This window comes from Thalia democratica, chromosome 3 (genome assembly GCF_965202585.1).
Source record: "Thalia democratica chromosome 3, ktThaDemo2.hap1.1, whole genome shotgun sequence".
Classification (NCBI taxonomy): Eukaryota; Metazoa; Chordata; class Thaliacea; order Salpida; family Salpidae; genus Thalia; species Thalia democratica.
In genome coordinates, this window is record NC_139167.1 from 98,715,553 (window position 1) to 98,727,422 (window position 11,870).

Below are 11,870 nucleotides of genomic sequence, written 5' to 3' on the forward strand. Positions count from 1 at the left end.
TTCAATTGCTGAAATTTGAGTACGGTTTAATTATCGTGTTTGTAGAATTACTATATCTTTTTAGACTTAGAACGTCAAGCGTCTAGTCAAACTATAAAGTTGTATTCTCTTCATTAACAAACATTCGTTTTTAATCTACAAAGTTTAACCGTCTTGTTTTGTGGATACTAAACAAAAAGTTTTATTTATGAACAAAACTAAAATAATTTAAACAGTCATACTCTCTACTGTCAGTTTTCGTCGAATTTTCAAAAATCGAATGTTTAATGTTGTCAATACAAGCTATGGAAAATTATGCAAATTAGTTTACTATAAAATTGTATGATTCTATGCACATGCCTGTGGACTAAATTTTTTCCAAATAAAAGAGGTTTAACTGTAAAATACATAAAAATATTATTTATAAGTCACTTTAACAAATGAATAGCCTGTTTTCTTACATATTTTAGTGAAAGAATTGTGAAAAAGAAGCAAAAACTAAGAAAATTAATGAAAATTCAGTTTTTTGGAATTTTAAGTTGAAAATGTACATTAAGATGCTTCTAAAACAATTGGTGAACATTTAAGTGGTTTAAAAATACTCAAGTATTGCTTTTATAGGCCATGGCCCGCTTTCTAATATGTTTTTGGGTTGGTTTTAAAAATTGGAAATATCAAGACAAAGTACTATTTTGGCCCTTTTCCAAACTTGCCTATTAAACCAGGGTAATTTTTTATATAACTCATTTTGAAACTGTTATTGTATAAATTTTTTACTTGATCTTAGTGTTTATAAGTATACTAACTGATCTTACTTATTTTTTTTCAAAGTTTTAATACATATTTTACGCAATTGATCCGGTTGCTGCTTTCCGTAATGCATAGTGTAATTTTAAAAAATACCCTTAAGTACACCTAAGACTTTTAATTCAGGGAAACCCTGCTTACAATAAGGCAAAACAATAATATTTAGCGTAATAAAAGTAAAGCGAAATCTTATTTTTATAATTCATATCGAAAGAAAAACATGCACATTTCACAGCCTACAATATAAGATATAAAAGAATATTACAACCAAAATTTAGTTTTCTTTAAATTTTAATCGCTTGAAACATAATGTTTTGTATACAATTAAAAATTTCAAGTATTAGTTGTAGCAACTCTAACACAAGCTCCTTGCTCATGGCTGGTAATAGTAATGTGTACGTTAGTGTACTTTCGTACACTTTCAAAATTTTAACACTTTAAAAGACTTATTGGTAAGTTAAATTTATAAAATTTCTCATGTTTTATAAATATTCAAAATCAAATGAGTGTTTGTTGTCTCCTGTTTCTACGTCATTAGGTGAGAGTTTAAAAAAAAAGAGAAAAGAAAAAAGACACGGAAAAGGATCAAAATGATAAGAGCTATAAAGTTCTGAGCGTATAACTGTTTTTAAATAAAGCATTAGTTCTCATTGTTAGTTTGTTAAACAATTATAAACTTTTGATGATTAATGTATATGCTCAGAATAAAGTCAGAAGTTTTTTATAGACTTTTATTCTTAAGTTTTAAAATTTTTAAAACAAATTTTTAAAGTTGTAAACAAAATAATTGGCTGTATCTCAACTTATATGTCAAAATCGTGATTTCAAACTATCTGTTATTATTTTTTGGCAAGATTAAAAGTTATATAAGATAAGGCTACCAATATCAGTTTTTAATTTTCTTTTTAATTGTGCTAACGTACTAATATAAAAACGTACAAATTTAAAACAGTTTTAAAAATCAATTATCTTTTTCAATCTTAACTCTTAAGTTTAATTGCTGAAATTTGAGTACGGTTTAATTATAGTGTTTGTAGAATTACTATATCTTTTTAGACTTAGAACGTCAAGCGTCTAGTCAAACTATAAAGTTGTATTCTCTTCATTAACAAACATTCGTTTTTAATCTACAAAGTTTAACCGTCTTGTTTTGTTGATACTAAACAAAAAGTTTTATTTATGAACAAAACTAAAATAATTTAAACAGTCATACTCTCTACTGTCAGTTTTCGTCGATTTTTGAAAATTCGAATGTTTAATGTTGTCAATACAAGCTATGGAAAATTATGCAAATTAGTTTACTATAAAATTGTATGATTCTATGCACATGCCTGTGGACTAAATTTTTTCCAAATAAAAGAGGTTTAACTGTAAAAATACATAAAAATATCATTTATAAGTCACTTTAACAAATGAATAGCCTGTTTTCTTACATATTTTAGTGAAAGAATTGTGAAAAAGAAGCAAAAACTAAGAAAACTAATGAAAATTTAGTTTTTTGGAATTTTAAGTTGGAAATGTACATTAAGATGCTTCTAAAACAATTGGTGAACATTTAAGCGGTTTAAAAATACTCAAGTATTGCTTTTATAGGCCATGGCCCGCTTTCTAATATGTTTTTGGGTTGGTTTTAAAAATTGGAAATATCAAGACAAAGTACTATTTTGGCCCTTTTCCAAACATGCCTATTAAACCAGGGTAATTTTTTATATAACTCATTTTGAAACTGTTATTGTATAAATTTTTTACTTGATCTTAGTGTTTATAAGTATACTAACTGATCTTACTTTTTTTTTTAAAGTTTTAAAATATATTTTACGCAATTGATCCGGTTGCTGCTTTCCGTAATGCATAGTGTAATTTTAAAAAATTCCCTTAAGTACACCTAAGACTTTTATTTCAGGGAAACCCTGCTTTCAATAAGGCAAAACAATAATATTTAACGTAATAAAAGTAAAGCGAAATCTTATTTTTATAATTCATATCGAAAGAAAAACATGCACATTTCACAGCCTACAATATAAGATATAAATGAATATTACAACCAAAATTTAGTTTTCTTTAAATTTTAATCGCTTATAACAAAATATTTTGTATACATTCAAAAAGTTCAAGTATTAGTTGTAGCAACTCTAACACAAGCTCCTTGCTCATGGCTGGTAATAGTAATGTGTATGTTAGTGTACTTTCGTACACTTTCAAAATTTTAACACTTTAAAAGACTTATTGTAATTTAAATTTATAGAATTTCTCATGTTTTATAAATATTCAAAATCAAATGAGTGTTTGTTGTTTTCCTGTTTCTACGTCATTAGGTGAGAGTTTAAAAAAAAGAGAAAAGAAAAAAGACACGGAAAAGGATCAAAATGATAAGAGCTATAAAGTTCTGAGCGTATAACTGTTTTTAAATAAAGCATTAGTTCTCATTGTTAGTTTGTTAAACAATTATAAACTTTTGATGATTAATGTATATGCTCAGAATAAAGTCAGAAAACTATTAAAACTAGTTTTTTATAGACTTTTATTCTTAAGTTTTAAATTTTTTAAAACAAATTTTTAAAGTTGTAAACAAAATAATTGGCTGTATCTCAACTTATATGTCAAAATCGTGATTTTAAACTATCTGTTATTATTTTTTGGCAAGATTAAAAGTTATATAAGATAAGGCTACCAATATCAGTTTTTAATTTTCTTTTTAATTGTGCTAACGTACTAATATAAAAACGTACAAATTTAAAACAGTTTTAAAAATCAATTATCTTTTTCAATCTTAACTCTTAAGTTCAATTGCTGAAATTTGAGTACGGTTTAATTATCGTGTTTGTAGAATTACTATATCTTTTTAGACTTAGAACGTCAAGCGTCTAGTCAAACTATAAAGTTGTATTCTCTTCATTAACAAACATTCGTTTTTAATCTACAAAGTTTAACCGTCTTGTTTTGTGGATACTAAACAAAAAGTTTTATTTATGAACAAAACTAAAATAATTTAAACAGTCATACTCTCTACTGTCAGTTTTCGTCGAATTTTCAAAAATCGAATGTTTAATGTTGTCAATACAAGCTATGGAAAATTATGCAAATTAGTTTACTATAAAATTGTATGATTCTATGCACATGCCTGTGGACTAAATTTTTTCCAAATAAAAGAGGTTTAACTGTAAAAATACATAAAAATATCATTTATAAGTCACTTTAACAAATGAATAGCCTGTTTTCTTAAATATTTTAGTGAAAGAATTGTGAAAAAGAAGCAAAAACTAAGAAAATTAATGAAAATTCAGTTTTTTGGAATTTTAAGTTGAAAATGTACATTAAGATCTGGGTTTCCCAAAGTGGGCGATATCGCCCCCCTGGGGGCGATTTTAGTAATTTGGGGGGCGATAATTAGTAAGGGGGCGAAAGGGTGGGCGATAACTAGTAAGGGGGCGAAAAGGGGGCGATTTTAAAATTTGTGGTTGTCATAAAATTTTTACTTTTTATCTTGCTATTTTACTAATTTTAGCTTGCTATTAAATATTTGACCCTGAGGTAAAACTTAAACAAAAAAGTGTATTGTGTTTATGTAAAATCTAGAAAAAAAAAGTCAAGTACTTATGACTCTTACTTTTAAGTTAATTACATATTTTCATTCATATATTTTCTTATTTAACAATTACATAGATCATAGACGATTGGAATTCCTCTCACTATTTTTTAACCTTACATATATGTTATTTAGGATCATAAATGGTTTGTAAAATTCTATGTTTTCTATATTAACTATCACCTCATGTTATTTCCAATTGTTTTTTGAAAAGTCACTAAGTTAGACTTCGAAATAAAACTATACAGGGTTGCCAATTTACCTAGAAAAACCTGGAATTTGACAATTTAGACAAAAAAAAAATCTTAAAAATCTGGAATTTTTAACAATTTCAACATATTAAGTAATAAAATTTCGGTTTGACACAAAAAAGCTATCATATAGATAAAAATATGGATCCCTTCGTGGCAGATCTTTTTGAAGTAAACGACTCACAGGAAACCCTCTCAGACTTACAAACTGACCTTGAACTTAAAGATTTTTTTTCCAAAGAACGATATGAAAGCTTTTGGACTCAACAAAAACTAAGGCAAAAGTATTTAACCATTTGAGAGGAATTTAGATTATTGTGTATAGTTTTTCCTCCTAGCTATGTTGTTGAGAAAGCTTTCAGTTTAGTTATCAACATCTTAAGCAAAATATCTAATCTAGATATTTGTAAAGGAGGTGACTTGAAGCGTTATTTGACTGATTTAGAATCAGATTAGAAAAACTTACAAGCATTCATGAACCTCATCCTTTGCATTATGTTAGAATTCAGTAGCAGACAATATTTTATGAAAGTTTTTATTTATTTATTTGATCTTTTAAAATACTTCTTATTTAACCTGATTTGTATTGTATTTAAGTAGTCTTTTTATATTAAAAATTCTTTTAATTTGTTATTCTATAACAGGTTTGCATAATGCCTAATAAATGTTAATTACTGTAGACTTCCTCTTGAGTTCGCTCTTTTTACCCAAAAAAAAGTGCAAACTTATATTTTCTTAAATTTAACTTAAATAAAGTATATAACTAACTAACTATTAATAAAACAAGAAATGCACAATATTTGATAGCTTTTATAGATTTCATTTTTTTATGAATGTTTGTTTAATGTTTTAGTTGATTTCATGTTTATTCATAACGTTATTGCATATAACATATTTAAATTTAACATTTTGTAAAAAAAATGGTAATAATTTTTGAGTTTAAACTTTTTGATTTTGTTCAAAGTGCGAACTGAAGAGGAAGTCTACTGTATTTATAAAATGGTTTATGTTTTAAATATGTTAATAGCTTTGTTTTGACCTGGTTTTTTTGTAGTTTATATTTGTCGAATTACATTACACTAAAAGTTTTTATAGCATAGTAGTTAAAGTATTTGTTTGAAAGAAATTTATTTGACATATTTTTGTTATTACTTGTTTAATCTGTATAAATAAAAACACCTTGATATCCATTAAAGTTTTTATTTCAAAAATTATTTTTTGGTTTTTAAAGAGTATAGATTTGATGTCTCTATTTGAAATGACTTCAAATTTTTCATTTAAAAGATTATTAAACTCAAATTTATTTTCTAGCTTGATTTATTATTGTTGTTTATTTTAATAGTTCAACCCTAGCTTTTATTTTTTCACTATTTTCTTCTGGTAAATTATTATAGGCTAATAACCAGAGAAAAATAAAATTAAACAGTATTAAATATTCCATCAAAAAGACTGCTACAGTTACAAAACAAAGTTTTAACATAATTAAAAGAATTTTTTAATTGATTACTTTCTGTTCACAGAATTAACTGTAAAATATATGAATTTTTTTGAATTTAAATAAAAAAAAATTAAAATTAAGGTTTAGTTTCCTAAAGGTTATTTCGAGTCAAATACTGTTTAATGGTGTTCTACTACAAAACATATAGTTTAAAATTTTCAAAATTATATTTTTAATTTTACAACTAACTTGCTTATAATATATCTTAGCATTGAAATTAATAATTTTACTACATTAACAGAAGCTATTGATATAACCCTTATTCATGAGATAATACACCAGTCGGTCAAACTTCCTAAAACTATATAAGCAATGATGTTTCAATATTTATTTCATTATGTGTAAAAAAGCTGTTCATTCTTTTGTAGTTTTTTAATCTCTGGTATTTAGTTTGAGAATATGCCTATTTATAAAATAATTTAAGTATTTTGTGCGGCTTAAATAAGTTACTTAGTAATCACTTCTAAATGTCCGAATTTCGTTAAATGAGAGATAGTTATAATGTCAGGTTTCAGTTAAGATTTCAGATGGGTAACGTGAGGTCCAGATCGAATCAAATTTCGACCCGCTAAGTAACTTGAAAACTACTTGTGCAAAGTAAACAAAATTTAGTTTTATGATGCTTATGATTTTGAAATACACTTTCAATTTGGTTATCAGTTATTTTAGTATTTCCTAGATCACAATAATAGTAAATCGTTTTATTAAAATTTTGCTGGAGTTTTTTAATTTTCATATTTTTTATTTTTTAAATCATGCAGCCTGCAATTACATTTTTTACGAGTTGAAATTAGAAAAGATTTTTTAGTAAATATGAATTGCAGACTACAACAGTTGTCCACCACTACCCTAAAAGTTTCATTAGTTTTAAAATAATTCATATTTCATCAGGATTGATTACTGATTACACAAGGCTTTTTAATATTTAAGTATTTTAATACACTTTACTGGGCTTATAAGAAAAAAACAGTAACTTATTGTCTTAAGCCCTGTAATCTGCTTTGAACACAGCCCAAAAGTGCGTGCATAAGAAATACCAGACTAAATTACATTTCGAACACAATTTTTTAGGCTCAAAAGTTTGTTCACAAGAGAAAAAATAGTTTTTAAAATCGTAGGGGGCGATTATTTTTCAGATTTCTAAAAAGGGGGCGATTTAGTAAATGAGTTAGGGAAACCCTGATTAAGATGCTTCTAAAACAATTGGTGAACATTTAAGCGGTTTAAAAATACTCAAGTATTGCTTTTATAGGCCATGGCCCGCTTTCTAATATGTTTTTGGGTTGGTTTTAAAAATTGGAAATATCAAGACAAAGTACTATTTTGGCCCTTTTCCAAACTTGCCTATTAAACCAGGGTAATTTTTTATATAACTCATTTTGAAACTGTTATTGTATAAATTTTTTACTTGATCTTAGTGTTTATAAGTATACTAACTGATCTTACTTTTTTTTTTTCAAAGTTTTAAAATATATTTTACGCAATTGATCCGGTTGCTGCTTTCCGTAATGCATAGTGTAATTTTTAAAAATACCCTTAAGTACACCTAAGACTTTTATTTCAGGGAAACCCTGCTTTCAATAAGGCAAAACAATAATATTTAACGTAATAAAAGTAAAGCGAAATCTTATTTTTATAATTCATACCCAAAGGAAAAACATGCACATTTCACAGCCTACAATATAAGATATAAAAGAATATTACAACCAAAATTTAGTTTTCTTTAAATTTTAATCGCTTGAAACAAAATATTTTGTATACATTCAAAAAGTTCAAGTATTAGTTGTAGCAACTCTAACACAAGCTCCTTGCTCATGGCTGGTAATAGTAATGTGTATGTTAGTGTACTTTCGTACACTTTAAAAGACTTATTGGTAAGTTAAATTTATAGAATTTCTCATGTTTTATAAATATTCAAAATCAAATGAGTGTTTGTTGTCTCCTGTTTCTACGTCATTAGGTGAGAGTTTAAAAAAAAAGAGAAAAGAAAAAAGACACGGAAAAGGATCAAAATGATAAGAGCTATAAAGTTCTGAGCGTATAACTGTTTTTAAATAAAGCATTAGTTCTCATTGTTAGTTTGTTAAACAATTATAAGCTTTTGATGATTAATGTATATGCTCAGAATAAAGTCAGAAAACTATTAAAACTAGTTTTTTATAGACTTTTATTCTTAAGTTTTAAATTTTTTAAAACAAATTTTTAAAGTTGTAAACAAAATAATTGGCTGTATCTCAACTTATATGTCAAAATCGTGATTTCAAACTATCTGTTATTATTTTTTGGCAAGATTAAAAGTTATATAAGATAAGGCTACCAATATCAGTTTTAAGTTTTCTTTTTAATTGTGCTAACGTACTAATATAAAAACGTACAAATTATAACAGTTTTTAAAATCAATTATCTTTTTCAATCTTAACTCTTAAGTTTAATTGCTGAAATTTGAGTACGGTTTAATTATAGTGTTTGTAGAATTACTATATCTTTTTAGACTTAGAACGTCAAGCGTCTAGTCAAACTATAAAGTTGTATTCTCTTCATTAACAAACATTCGTTTTTAATCTACAAGGTTTAACCGTCTTGTTTTGTAGATACTAAACAAAAAGTTTTATTTATGAACAAAACTAAAATAATTTAAACAGTCATACTCTCTACTGTCAGTTTTCGTCGAATTTTCAAAAGTCGAATGTTTAATGTTGTCAATACAAGCTATGGAAAATTATGCAAATTAGTTTACTATAAAATTGTATGATTCTATGCACATGCCTGTGGACTAAATTTTTTCCAAATAAAAGAGGTTTAACTGTAAAAATACATAAAAATATCATTTATAAGTCACTTTAACAAATGAATAGCCTGTTTTCTTACATATTTTAGTGAAAGAATTGTGAAAAAGAAGCAAAAACTAAGAAAATTAATAAAAATTCAGTTTTTTGGAATTTTAAGTTGAAAATGTACATTAAGATGCTTCGAAAACAATTGGTGAACATTTAAGTGGTTTAAAAATACTCAAGTATTGCTTTTATAGGCCATGGCCCGCTTTCTAATATGCTTTTGGGTTGGTTTTAAAAATTGGAAATATCACGACAAAGTACTATTTTGGCCCTTTTCCAAACTTGCCTATTAAACCAGGGTAATTTTTTATGTAACTCATTTTGAAACTGTTATTGTATAAATTTTTTACTTGATCTTAGTGTTTATAACTATACTAACTGATCTTACTTATTTTTTTTCAAAGTTTTAAAACATATTTTACGCAATTGATCCGGTTGCTGCTTTCCGTAATGCATAGTGTAATTTTAAAAAATACCCTTAAGTACACCTAAGACTTTTATTTCAGGGAAACCCTGCTTTCAATAAGGCAAAACAATAATATTTAACGTAATAAAAGTAAAGCGAAATCTTATTTTTATAATTCATATCAAAAGAAAAACATGCACATTTCACAGCCTACAATATAAGATATAAAAGAATATTACAACCAAAACTTAGTTTTCTTTAAATTTTAATCGCTTGAAACAAAATATTTTGTATACATTCAAAAAGTTCAAGTATTAGTTGTAGCAACTCTAACACAAGCTCCTTGCTCATGGCTGGTAATAGTAATGTGTATGTTAGTGTACTTTCGTACACTGTCAAAATTTTAACACTTTAAAAGACTTATTGGTAAGTTAAATTTATAGAATTTCTCATGTTTTATAAATATTCAAAATCAAATGAGTGTTTGTTGTCTCCTGTTTCTACGTCATTAGGTGAGAGTTTAAAAAAAAGAGAAAAGAAAAAAGACACGGAAAAGGATCAAAATGATAAGAGCTATAAAGTTCTGAGCGTATAACTGATTTTAAATAAAGCATTAGTTCTCATTGTTAGTTTGTTAAACAATTATAAACTTTTGATGATTAATGTATATGCTCAGAATAAAGTCAGAAAACTATTAAAACTAGTTTTTTATAGACTTTTATTCTTAAGTTTTAAATTTTTTTAAACAAATTTTTAAAGTTGTAAACAAAATAATTGGCTGTATCTCAACTTATATGTCAAAATCGTGGTTTCAAACTATCTGTTATTATTTTTTGGCAAGATTAAAAGTTATATAAGATAAGGCTACCAGTATCAGTTTTAAATTTTCTTTTTAATTGTGCTAACGTACTAATATAAAAACGTACAAATTTAAAACAGTTTTTAAAATCAATTATCTTTTTCAATCTTAACTCTTAAGTTTAATTGCTGAAATTTGAGTACGGTTTAATTATAGTGTTTGTAGAATTACTATATCTTTTTAGACTTAGAACGTCAAGCGTCTAGTCAAACTATAAAGTTGTATTCTCTTCATTAACAAACATTCGTTTTTAATCTACAAGGTTTAACCGTCTTGTTTTGTAGATACTAAACAAAAAGTTTTATTTATGAACAAAACTAAAATAATTTAAACAGTCATACTCTCTACTGTCAGTTTTCGTCGAATTTTCAAAAGTCGAATGTTTAATGTTGTCAATACAAGCTATGGAAAATTATGCAAATTAGTTTACTATAAAACTGTATGATTCTATGCACATGCCTGTGGACTAAATTTTTTCCAAATAAAAGAGGTTTAACTGTAAAAATACATAAAAATATCATTTATAAGTCACTTTAACAAATGAATAGCCTGTTTTCTTACATATTTTAGTGAAAGAATTGTGAAAAAGAAGCAAAAACTAAGAAAATTAATAAAAATTCAGTTTTTTGGAATTTTAAGTTGAAAATGTACATTAAGATGCTTCGAAAACAATTGGTGAACATTTAAGTGGTTTAAAAATACTCAAGTATTGCTTTTATAGGCCATGGCCCGCTTTCTAATATGCTTTTGGGTTGGTTTTAAAAATTGGAAATATCACGACAAAGTACTATTTTGGCCCTTTTCCAAACTTGCCTATTAAACCAGGGTAATTTTTTATGTAACTCATTTTGAAACTGTTATTGTATAAATTTTTTACTTGATCTTAGTGTTTATAACTATACTAACTGATCTTACTTATTTTTTTTCAAAGTTTTAAAACATATTTTACGCAATTGATCCGGTTGCTGCTTTCCGTAATGCATAGTGTAATTTTGAAAAATACCCTTAAGTACACCTAAGACTTTTATTTCAGGGAAACCCTGCTTTCAATAAGGCAAAACAATAATATTTAACGTAATAAAAGTAAAGCGAAATCTTATTTTTATAATTCATATCAAAAGAAAAACATGCACATTTCACAGCCTACAATATAAGATATAAAAGAATATTACAACCAAAACTTAGTTTTCTTTAAATTTTAATCGCTTGAAACAAAATATTTTGTATACATTCAAAAAGTTCAAGTATTAGTTGTAGCAACTCTAACACAAGCTCCTTGCTCATGGCTGGTAATAGTAATGTGTATGTTAGTGTACTTTCGTACACTGTCAAAATTTTAACACTTTAAAAGACTTATTGGTAAGTTAAATTTATAGAATTTCTCATGTTTTATAAATATTCAAAATCAAATGAGTGTTTGTTGTCTCCTGTTTCTACGTCATTAGGTGAGAGTTTAAAAAAAAGAGAAAAGAAAAAAGACACGGAAAAGGATCAAAATGATAAGAGCTATAAAGTTCTGAGCGTATAACTGTTTTTAAATAAAGCATTAGTTCTCATTGTTAGTTTGTTAAACAATTATAAACTTTTGATGATTAATGTATATGCTCAGAATAAAGTCAGAAAACTATTAAAACTAGTTTTTTATAGACT